General features: G+C 36.3%; 1 protein-coding gene across 1 annotated transcript in view; it reads right to left on the reverse strand.

Moving 5' to 3' along the window:
- HDAC9 (histone deacetylase 9) overlaps positions 1–9,316 on the reverse strand; it is a 901,117-nt gene that overhangs the window by 327,259 nt on the left and 564,542 nt on the right. The window lies entirely within an intron of this gene.

Below are 9,316 nucleotides of genomic sequence, written 5' to 3' on the forward strand. Positions count from 1 at the left end.
CTATGTGAAAATTTACCCTTTGCCTCCCTCGGCCATTTTCTCCCATCTACAGTGGCCCGTTGGCCATGAAGTGTCTGTTTGTTTGCCTTTTCTTTACTTTGGAAAGTAAAGCCTTTACTTCTTTACTTGGCCTCTGTAATCCAATGTATTACATGGTGCAGTGGGCCTACCCAGTCACCATAGGTGTAGGCGAATTAAAAAATGTCATCGTTGGGTCTTTATTTCACAAGCTTGACTTACTGCTGTTTTCACTTGCAAAATACAAATGTGAAAACTATAATTTATTATGGTACTAGCAATTCAAGATGTTTTGCTTGGATCCTATGTGTACCATCGGTTACCAACATTCCAGCCTGTTTTGCTTTAGTTGGCTACTAGTTTACTACCCTCAATTTCATTCTCTAAATCTGTGTTTAAAAGCAATTTAACAACACTTTGATTCTGTTTGGAAATGCCGTTACGGGTTCCCCTCACTGATGCACAGCAACATTTTAAATGTGATAAGTAAAATGTCATTTTAAAGCAGATGACAGATGCAAATGACTTATTGGTTCCTTAATTTTACACACGCTTAGAGTAAATATCAGAGGCTGGGTCACTTCAGGAATGTATGAAGAGGTTATTTCAATTACAGACATTGGAGTGGCCTTGAAATCCCAGTCTCCTTGAAGTCATGAATCGTGTTGCTAGAAGAATCAGCCTCCCTGCTCTATGAGCAGCCCCTACTGGACGACTGATCAATCTGTGCTGCTGTTAGCTTAGAAGCATCCATTCTTTCTCATTTTTCTCCTTCTCTCTCCTCAATGTGCTGATGGCAGACAGGATTTTTTGCTTTTCTCTTTAAAAGTAAGCTATGTTACTTTCTTCTCTGATAATGAATATTTAGTTGAAAGTTACATCACATAATCCTATAAAGACAAACTGGCCTGAAAATTGAGTGGTATTATGCTTACTCAGTAATTCATTTAGAAATCTTAAATTGAATCTCTTCTTCCATTCAAAACTATTTTCTGTACATAGTAATAAAAGAGTCTTGTTAGTTTTAATACATGAATCCTAATAACTAATTAGGAGTATGTTACAATAGACTAAATAGAAATAAAGATATATTTGTTCGATTTGGTGATCTCTCCTTTTAACAAGTAAGTGTCAGAGATGACCCTTATTGCTACATATTGGTTCATATGGGTCCAAGGGCTTTAATAATATCTAAGTTGATCCAGTTTTCATTCTTAACTACTATTTAAAAATAAACTAGGTTACATATTATGCATATTTTATCACAATATAAACACCAAAAAGCCAAAAAAAAATCAGTATATAAATTATACTGAAAATGTATTTATCACCAGCTAGTGAATATGGCTATTTTCTTTACTGCAAACATCTGACTACAATGTAGGGTGTTTGTTGTTGTTGTTGTTTTTTCCAAAATATGATGGGACAAAAAAATTCACTATTTACCAGTACCCAAAAGATGCACTTCCCTTTTTAAGATAAACTATAAATAGGTACTTCTATAAATTGCTTGCAAAAGATACCTGATTGTCAGCCCCGGATGCCTTAGGTGCCCTTTTTATCTGTAAGACCAGCAAACAACCAAACTCAGCCACACCACACCAAGAAAATATTGCATACTAATCAGATCTCCAGTAACTGTGGCCCACAAAGTCTCTGAAGTAAGATATCAACAAGGAATGCCAAACTTTATCTTAGATAAATGAACTTAGACCCAAATCTTCTTTTTCCCACATGCCACAAAACAGTTAAGAGAGATGGTTTGTTACAGATTACATTTCACTTCAGCTGTTTGATACCTGAAGACTAGGATTGAGGAATCAATGTCCTATGTCAGTGGTTCAAAAAGTAAGTTCAGTAGAACAGCAACATTTGAAAAATGTTATGGTCCTATTTTTTAATGTCACGTTACACAGAAATAAGTTGCTTTGTTGCAGGACTTCTCAGAACTATTAATTTCCTAAAGTTCGTTGGGTGTCTTCCCAAAAGCTTACATAGAATTCAAAGTCTCTGGAGAACATCTCTCTGGACTGATGTTTCAAAACACAGTTGGGAAAATTCTCTCTAAAGTCATCCAGCCTTTCTACTTTGTGAGCTCTTAACTGAAGTGATACTTCTGTCCTCTCCAACCTGCAGTTACTGCACTGAACATCTACTCTGTGAAGGGACCTGAAATACGCTGTTCCTTCTAAAACTCACCATTGATCTTGGGAGATGGGTATTATCAACTGTGTCTCATAGAAGGGGAACTTGAGACTCAGAGCTTAAGAGGTCACAGGATGAGTGAGTGGCCAGGACTCAAACACAAGATGTGCTCGCTGCAAAATCCACCCCCTTTCCCTTACACTGTGTGGTACAAACTGTCCATTCTTGGCAAAACTCTAGTGGTTCCTCTGGTATATCTAGGTCATGTAACTTCATCAGGATCAAGATGCTGTACCCAGCATTAGCAACCCTGATGGTTTGATCTTTGACCACTGCATACTATGGTAACTTCACTTGAATTCTCTCTAGCATGGAAAAATTAGCACATTTGATGCTAATTTTATCTAGAACACTATCCATTCTAAAGGACCGCCATTTATAACACACAGATAAGATGAAAAATGCATACATGTTAAAATAGTAATCGAAGATAAATGTGGAAACAATCAGAAGAAATTTGTGTTAGACAGCAGTTGGAGACCAGCATTCACGTCAGAGGTGGTCTCTGTTTTCCTCCCCTTTACCTACGAGCCAAGTACTACCAAGCCAAAAACCACCAGACAACTCCTTCCATCTCACAGTAACAAGGTATTAAAGCCCACAGAAACATCAACATATAATTTAGTTTCTGTTCACTTCAGTCCTTCTACTCTTTGGCACCAAAATGAATGTAAGATTGGAATGAGCAATACAAAGCGACTGACCCATCAGGAAAGTTTTGGGAAAACATTTTCAAACTTCTGGGTCATCTCGGTCATCTGTTAGCATTAATTGGGACATACTACATTTTTACAATGCAGAGAATTTTTTTTTTCTATCAGTAAACAAAAGATGACCCTCGTATGCAGAAAATAAATTTGAGTCCACAAATTGATCCGAATGGTTTGCTGTTTCTCAGATCTCCCAAAAGTCCTACCTGCTATGCATGTGAAATTATTGCAACCCAAATAAAATGAGCATTTTTCTCAGAATTCTCCAAGATAAGAGAATTCCACAAGAGTCATTCAGAAATAAATATGCATTAAACAAGTATCTGATAATATCAGTAATTGTTTTGTTTTCTTTATAATTCCTTAGTGGAAAACTATAATCACATGCTACAAGATCACATGGAAATATACCTCTCGTCATGAGTGAGGACAGGTGAATTCCCTACGGGTAATTAAACAACTCTATTATCAAGCCTGATATAACTTTTAATAAGAAAAAAAGGCATGATGCGAAAATATGCTAGTTGCATGCCCTATGTCTTGTTTGCAAAATCATTTACATTACCTTCTCTTTGTTCAACCTAATTTAAAGAGCAGTTTAAATAATTACAGTTGTGTCTTCTCTAGAAAAAAAATAATGCATAATATATATTATAGCAACTTTTTTTTGCATGAGTGGTACTTTACCAATTTGACTCGGGTGAAAATAGAGGGCTCCTTCTCACTTTCAGAACAGCAGCACAAATATAGAAAGGGTTCTGAGTGAGGACGAACACACAGATGTAGACTTCAGCCAACATTAGAGAAATGCCCGGCAGGAACAGTTGTTCCCCAAGGGAAGAACTGGCCAACAAGTTCTGCTCACAGCCACCTTCTCAGCCTCAGTAGGCAAAGGAGAGCCAAAGTTCACAGAGAACACTTTCTGGTCAAAAGAAAAACAAAGTGTCCCAATACTCCTATCATACAATCTACCAATGGCTGTGGGATACGATGCGCAAACAGCTGAGTTCCATAAGTGCCAATGGAAGCCATTGCCTTTTCTCATATTGTTGTCGGCAGCGGCTCCTCACAAAAGCTCAGATGTGCTTCGGTTCCCATCTAGTCTTTTTGAATATGAGGTTTGAATGAACATCTCCTGTTACCAGAGAAGGGGGCTCTTGCAGAAAGAGTTGGGGAAGAGGCAGCTGTGTGCAGCGGGGAGCTGACCCGGCAGGGCCGCTCACTGAGCATCAGGCCTCATTCCAGTCACTGTCTCTAAGCCTTTCTTAAGGATGGTCAGCCCATTTGATGAAGTACTGCTGTTGGAGGTCAATAAATCTTGATAAGGTGACAAAATTATCCCCGGAAGAATGTCTTATTAAGCACTTTATGATGAAATTTGCGCCCTCCCATATACGATATATGCAAGAATGCGATTCCATTTCTCAGTAAAATTTGGACACTTTGGATTATTCCCTCTCCCTAGATAGAGTTGACAACTGCACTGAAATTGCTTCTTTTAAGTCAACTCCAGCCACAGAAAAATACACCACCCACCAAACCAACAACATCCAGGTTAAATCAAAGGAGACTAGGCTGCTGATGATCTAAATGGCTGCAGGCACAACGTGACCAGTAGATCCATCAGGTTAAGCACTAGTCCTTATTGCTACCGTGGTTGCCCAAAGTAGGCTAGAGCCAACGTTGCTGTAAAACCATAAGCCAACAAAAGCTTTAGCCTTCGCGTGAAAAAAAAAAAAAAAAATCTAAGAACACTTTCCTTTGGTTAAAATACTTTCAATATGTTTTCTAAAACATTTCTGTTGGGATCTTTGGGTTATAATTATTTTTTCTGAGTCTGAATCATTCCACGCTGACCCTTTAGGTCCTCTGCAGCAATCACCACTGACCCTTGTGACGCTGCTCCTCAGACATATCCTACTAGAAAAGCCTACAAAAATTCCAAATTTCTGAATTTTGAAAATTGTAACGGAGGCCATCGTAATGTCTCTGAGATCTCTCTATTGCCTCCCATGTGTTAGTTTAAACTATTTATTCTACAGTGAGAGAAGAAAATGTATTCATGGGGAGCTTGTTATAATGTTTAGAAGAGGGAATCTCCCCAAATCCAAATTAAGGATTTCTTCCTTGAGGTTCAGACAGGCTCTAGCAACAAGTTTTTATGTGCTAATGGTATTTATGCTTATTTTTCAATGTAAAATATGGTGCGAACCATAGTTTTAATTTAGCTGCTCCTACATATTAGTTTTATTTTATGTGAGAGAATGCAGGTTTGGAAGTAATAAAATGAAATCACTTTTAAAGTAGACTATAACTGAGATTTCCATTAAGTCAGACTAATTTTCCCTTACTTTTACTGAGTCAGTGAGGTTTTAATTTTTTTCCAGGGGAAAATGGTCTGTGCCAGGTAGCTAACAACAGTCCAAGTGTCTCATGGAAAGATATTTACTTGTCTTAACCTTTCTTTGCAACTGTTAGAGTACTTGTCATTTTGACTTCCTTTCAGCTAGTGACCTCTGCCCTGCTCCAATTTAAAGATAAACTGAGAGACATTTCTCTTGGATGTGTGCTTCTTCCAGTTTTTCAGTGGAAGCAGTGGGATCTAGCTGTCCTCACTGATTACCTCCTATTTGAGAGGACTTAGGGGATAGGTAATTTAGTATTGGAAGAGGGAAATTTAGAAAGAAGTAAATAGGAAAAAAAAGAGATGTGCTAACTCCAAAAAGTAAGCCCAGACTTTAATAACAAAATAAGAAAAGGAAAACTATGAGAGATAATAAGAATTCTTTCACGAGTTAGCTTTTATCACACTATATATGAGTATATGTGGTAATATTTCTAAAATAATTGTTTTAACTATGTGACTGGAATTGGGGTTAAGCAAATCATCTTTTGTACATATTGTTCATAGAATTGGCATATAAACACACTAACACGGAGCATCCATTATTTAGAAGTTTAAGGATAAGCATTTCCTAGATCACTGGTAGCTTTATACAATAGCATTTTTCCCTCCACCTTTTCCTGCTCTCTGAGAATACGATACTTCTTGGTGTTGCTTTTGAAATCTAATTGTCCTCTTGTTGATAAACTATGGGAATTAATACTAGAGTGTGATCAAAATGATGACTAGAAAAAGAATTACTCTAAACAGTATGTAAGTACACATTATCACATAATACATATAATATACATGGATCACAACATACATAATGTGTGTGTATGTATACATACACATAAGCTCATATATATATTGTCATTTTCATTCAGTTTGTAAGCTATATAGGCTGTTTGTGGGGTGTGTATGGTTTTAGTTAGCTTATAAAGGGAAATCTGATAGCCACCTCACTCCTTTACACATTACATTATGGAAAAGCTCTACAGAGAGTATCTAGCCAGACTTTATAGTAGATAATGGGTAAAATTTATTGCATAAAGACTAAAATGATCTTCATTACAAGAGACCACACCTCAACACGCAATGGGGGAAAATGTCTCCCTTGTGAAAAAAACATAATAAAATATGTCCATCTAACTATCTGTGAAACCCTGAAGAAATACACGGCTTCCCCCCTTCCCTCCCTTTCTGAATTCCTATTCATTTTGAGTCAGGCTATCTTAGGCAATTAATTAACCTGCAGGCCTTTGAGGTCAACTCCTTGGATCTGTTGTCTATATACCAAAAAGTTTTATTTCTCAGTGAATATTAAACATACCTGAATATTGACTGTATTGCAAAAATAATGACATATCTGCTACAATGCCTGGAGTTGTAAAACTGAATAAAAAATTCGCTAAAATAACTTTGAATGGCACAGGTGTTATTTACCCTAATACAGCAATTTCTTTCTCATCAATGGGAGTTCTATGATAGTATCAATGATAACTTAAACATACTGTCATAATTAAGGCTTATACCTTTGAATATCTGTCATTTCAAAAAATCTTACACCAGTCTGTAGTTTTGCATGCAAATGTACACGAAGGGAACCAGCATGACCAGTGAGTTGAGGGGAAGGTTTATTTAAGCTGTAACTACCGGAAGCAATCGAGCTAGGACTACTCACTAGCTTGTACACTGAACGGCTTACTGCTTGTGATGGAAAATGTGCTGACCTAGGAAATGTGTACATATAGAAATAATATTAACAAAGCTAAAGGATTCAAAAGCATAAATATTCATTAACTATTTATATTAAATCACAGGGCATTTGGAAAATTCAACCTTTAACTAGTTATATTATGAACATACGAGCTCCCAAAGTACTATTATATCTGTGGCTATCATATATACCTAACATCTTTTATCTAATAATTATTTGTATATTGACTTATCCTCCTTTTACCAGATTATAAGCTTATTAGAGCCAGGTGGGATCACACCCACCACCTAAAACAATGTCCTACATGTTACATATGCATAAATAATTAACAAACATAGAAATGAAGATTTAAACTAGCTTAATCAAAATTATTTTCTGAGTATCTTTACATATAAAGGAGAGAGGATTCCAGCCTTTCTTTTAAACCTAGTGTTTTATGACAATTATTAACAGGAGGGAGGAAATGACTTTGTATAAATGTTAGTAGACAGAATTAAAACCGCACAATCTACTGGGCAGGCTAAGGATCTTTGAGCCAAGAACTCATGCTAAGTTTAGTATTTAAATTTGTGTTTTTTATATATACTAAGATGCAAAGGGAATGAACATGTATTATAAATCAAAAACAAACTTAGTAAATAAAGTAAATTTCACATCAAGTATGAAAAGTATTGAAGAGCCGAGGATCCCATAAATGACATTATGCATGTCTTCTAAACCACGGCCACTACATTTTATGAACTAGAGTTAAATAGATGAATTAAAAGATGGTAAGAAAGGTATCTAGCAAAAAGAAAAAAGCAGGGCTACAACTGTGAAGCCACTCAGACAATGACTTCCTGACTCCTATTAGCTTTTGTTTTTCACTTTTGACTTTTCTTTCTGTAAGTGCTAGCACATTTTCCTCAAAATAATTGGGAGGAGTAAGAAAGACTTGGTTGAACCATTAAGAGAGTAATAAATGGCTTTCTGGTTTGAAGATGGAGATATATTTTGGCTTTATCCAGTGGTCTGTGTCAGATCTGAGAATTTGTTACAACATTACCACAAATTGGCTGGGAGGCTCCAAATCCTCTCTCAACCTCTCTGCATTTGGACTGGAGTTGGAATCTGAACTCTGCCATTTTCTAAATGTCTGACCTAAGGCAACTGTTTCACTATTCTGAAGCCTCCATTTCTTCATCTGTAATTAAGAGATGGTGACTAACTAATATAATATACGTAAATTGCTGGCCGCTGTGTCTGGCATTTAATTAAGTCTCAATACAGACTAGCTTTTACTGTTGTTATTGTTATCATCTAAGATCCCTGCCAATAATGACATTTTGTCCTTCTGTACTCTTTTTAATGTTGCTTTCTGTAAAACTTTAAATACTAGGCAACACTATTTTTGCATATTATTTTATGACTAGCTTAGTTGTATTATTTTCACTCATGAGAAATATCAAAAACTCTGTCAGCACAGAATGTGTTTCTCCCATTTCCCTGCCTGTATGTAGAAATCTATTTGTCAATCTTGGTTGAAAGATGCTAAATCAGCATTCACTTGACTTTTTTTTTTTTTTTTAACCTGTTACGATCTTGAAGGAAATTATGTGAAAGGAAAAAAAGAGAAATTAAAAAAATAAGATGGACGTTCAACATTGGTCTACCTGCCTGATAGCTATCAATGGAAGTGTAAATATTTCTCATCTTTGCATGTCAGGTTGGGGTATATACATACACAGTGGTATACAGACACATATACATGCATACATATGTTAATGTATACAAATATATTATGTTTAGTTATCAAATTACTTTATAAGCCAACTGTATTCTGGGGAAGGGAATAAGATTCTCAAGCCACTGAAGAATAAGTGTTTCATATAAGCATTTTGGACCTTGATTTTATGTTTAAAACTAAGAGATGCATTATTTAAAAACTGCATGCCTTATGTCCACAATAGCCAAACTACGGAAAGAGCCAAGATGTCCATCAACAGATGAATGGATAAAGAAGATGTGGTATATATATACAATGGAATATTATGCAGCCATCAAAAAACAAAACAAAACAAAATCTTGCCATTTGCAATGGCGTGGATGGAACTAGAGGGTATAAGCGAAATAAGTCAATCAGAGAAAGACGAGTATCATATGATCTCACTGATATGAGGAGTTCTTAATCTCAGGAAACAAACTGAGGGTTGCTAGAGTGGTGGGGGGTGGGAGGGGTGGGGTGGCTGTGTGATAGACACTGGGAGGGGTATGTGCTATAGTGAGCTCTGTGAATTGTGT

The sequence above is a fragment of the Leptonychotes weddellii genome, chromosome 12 (assembly GCF_054177405.1).
Source record: "Leptonychotes weddellii isolate Sample4059 chromosome 12, ASM5417740v2, whole genome shotgun sequence".
NCBI classification, from domain to species: domain Eukaryota; kingdom Metazoa; phylum Chordata; class Mammalia; order Carnivora; family Phocidae; genus Leptonychotes; species Leptonychotes weddellii.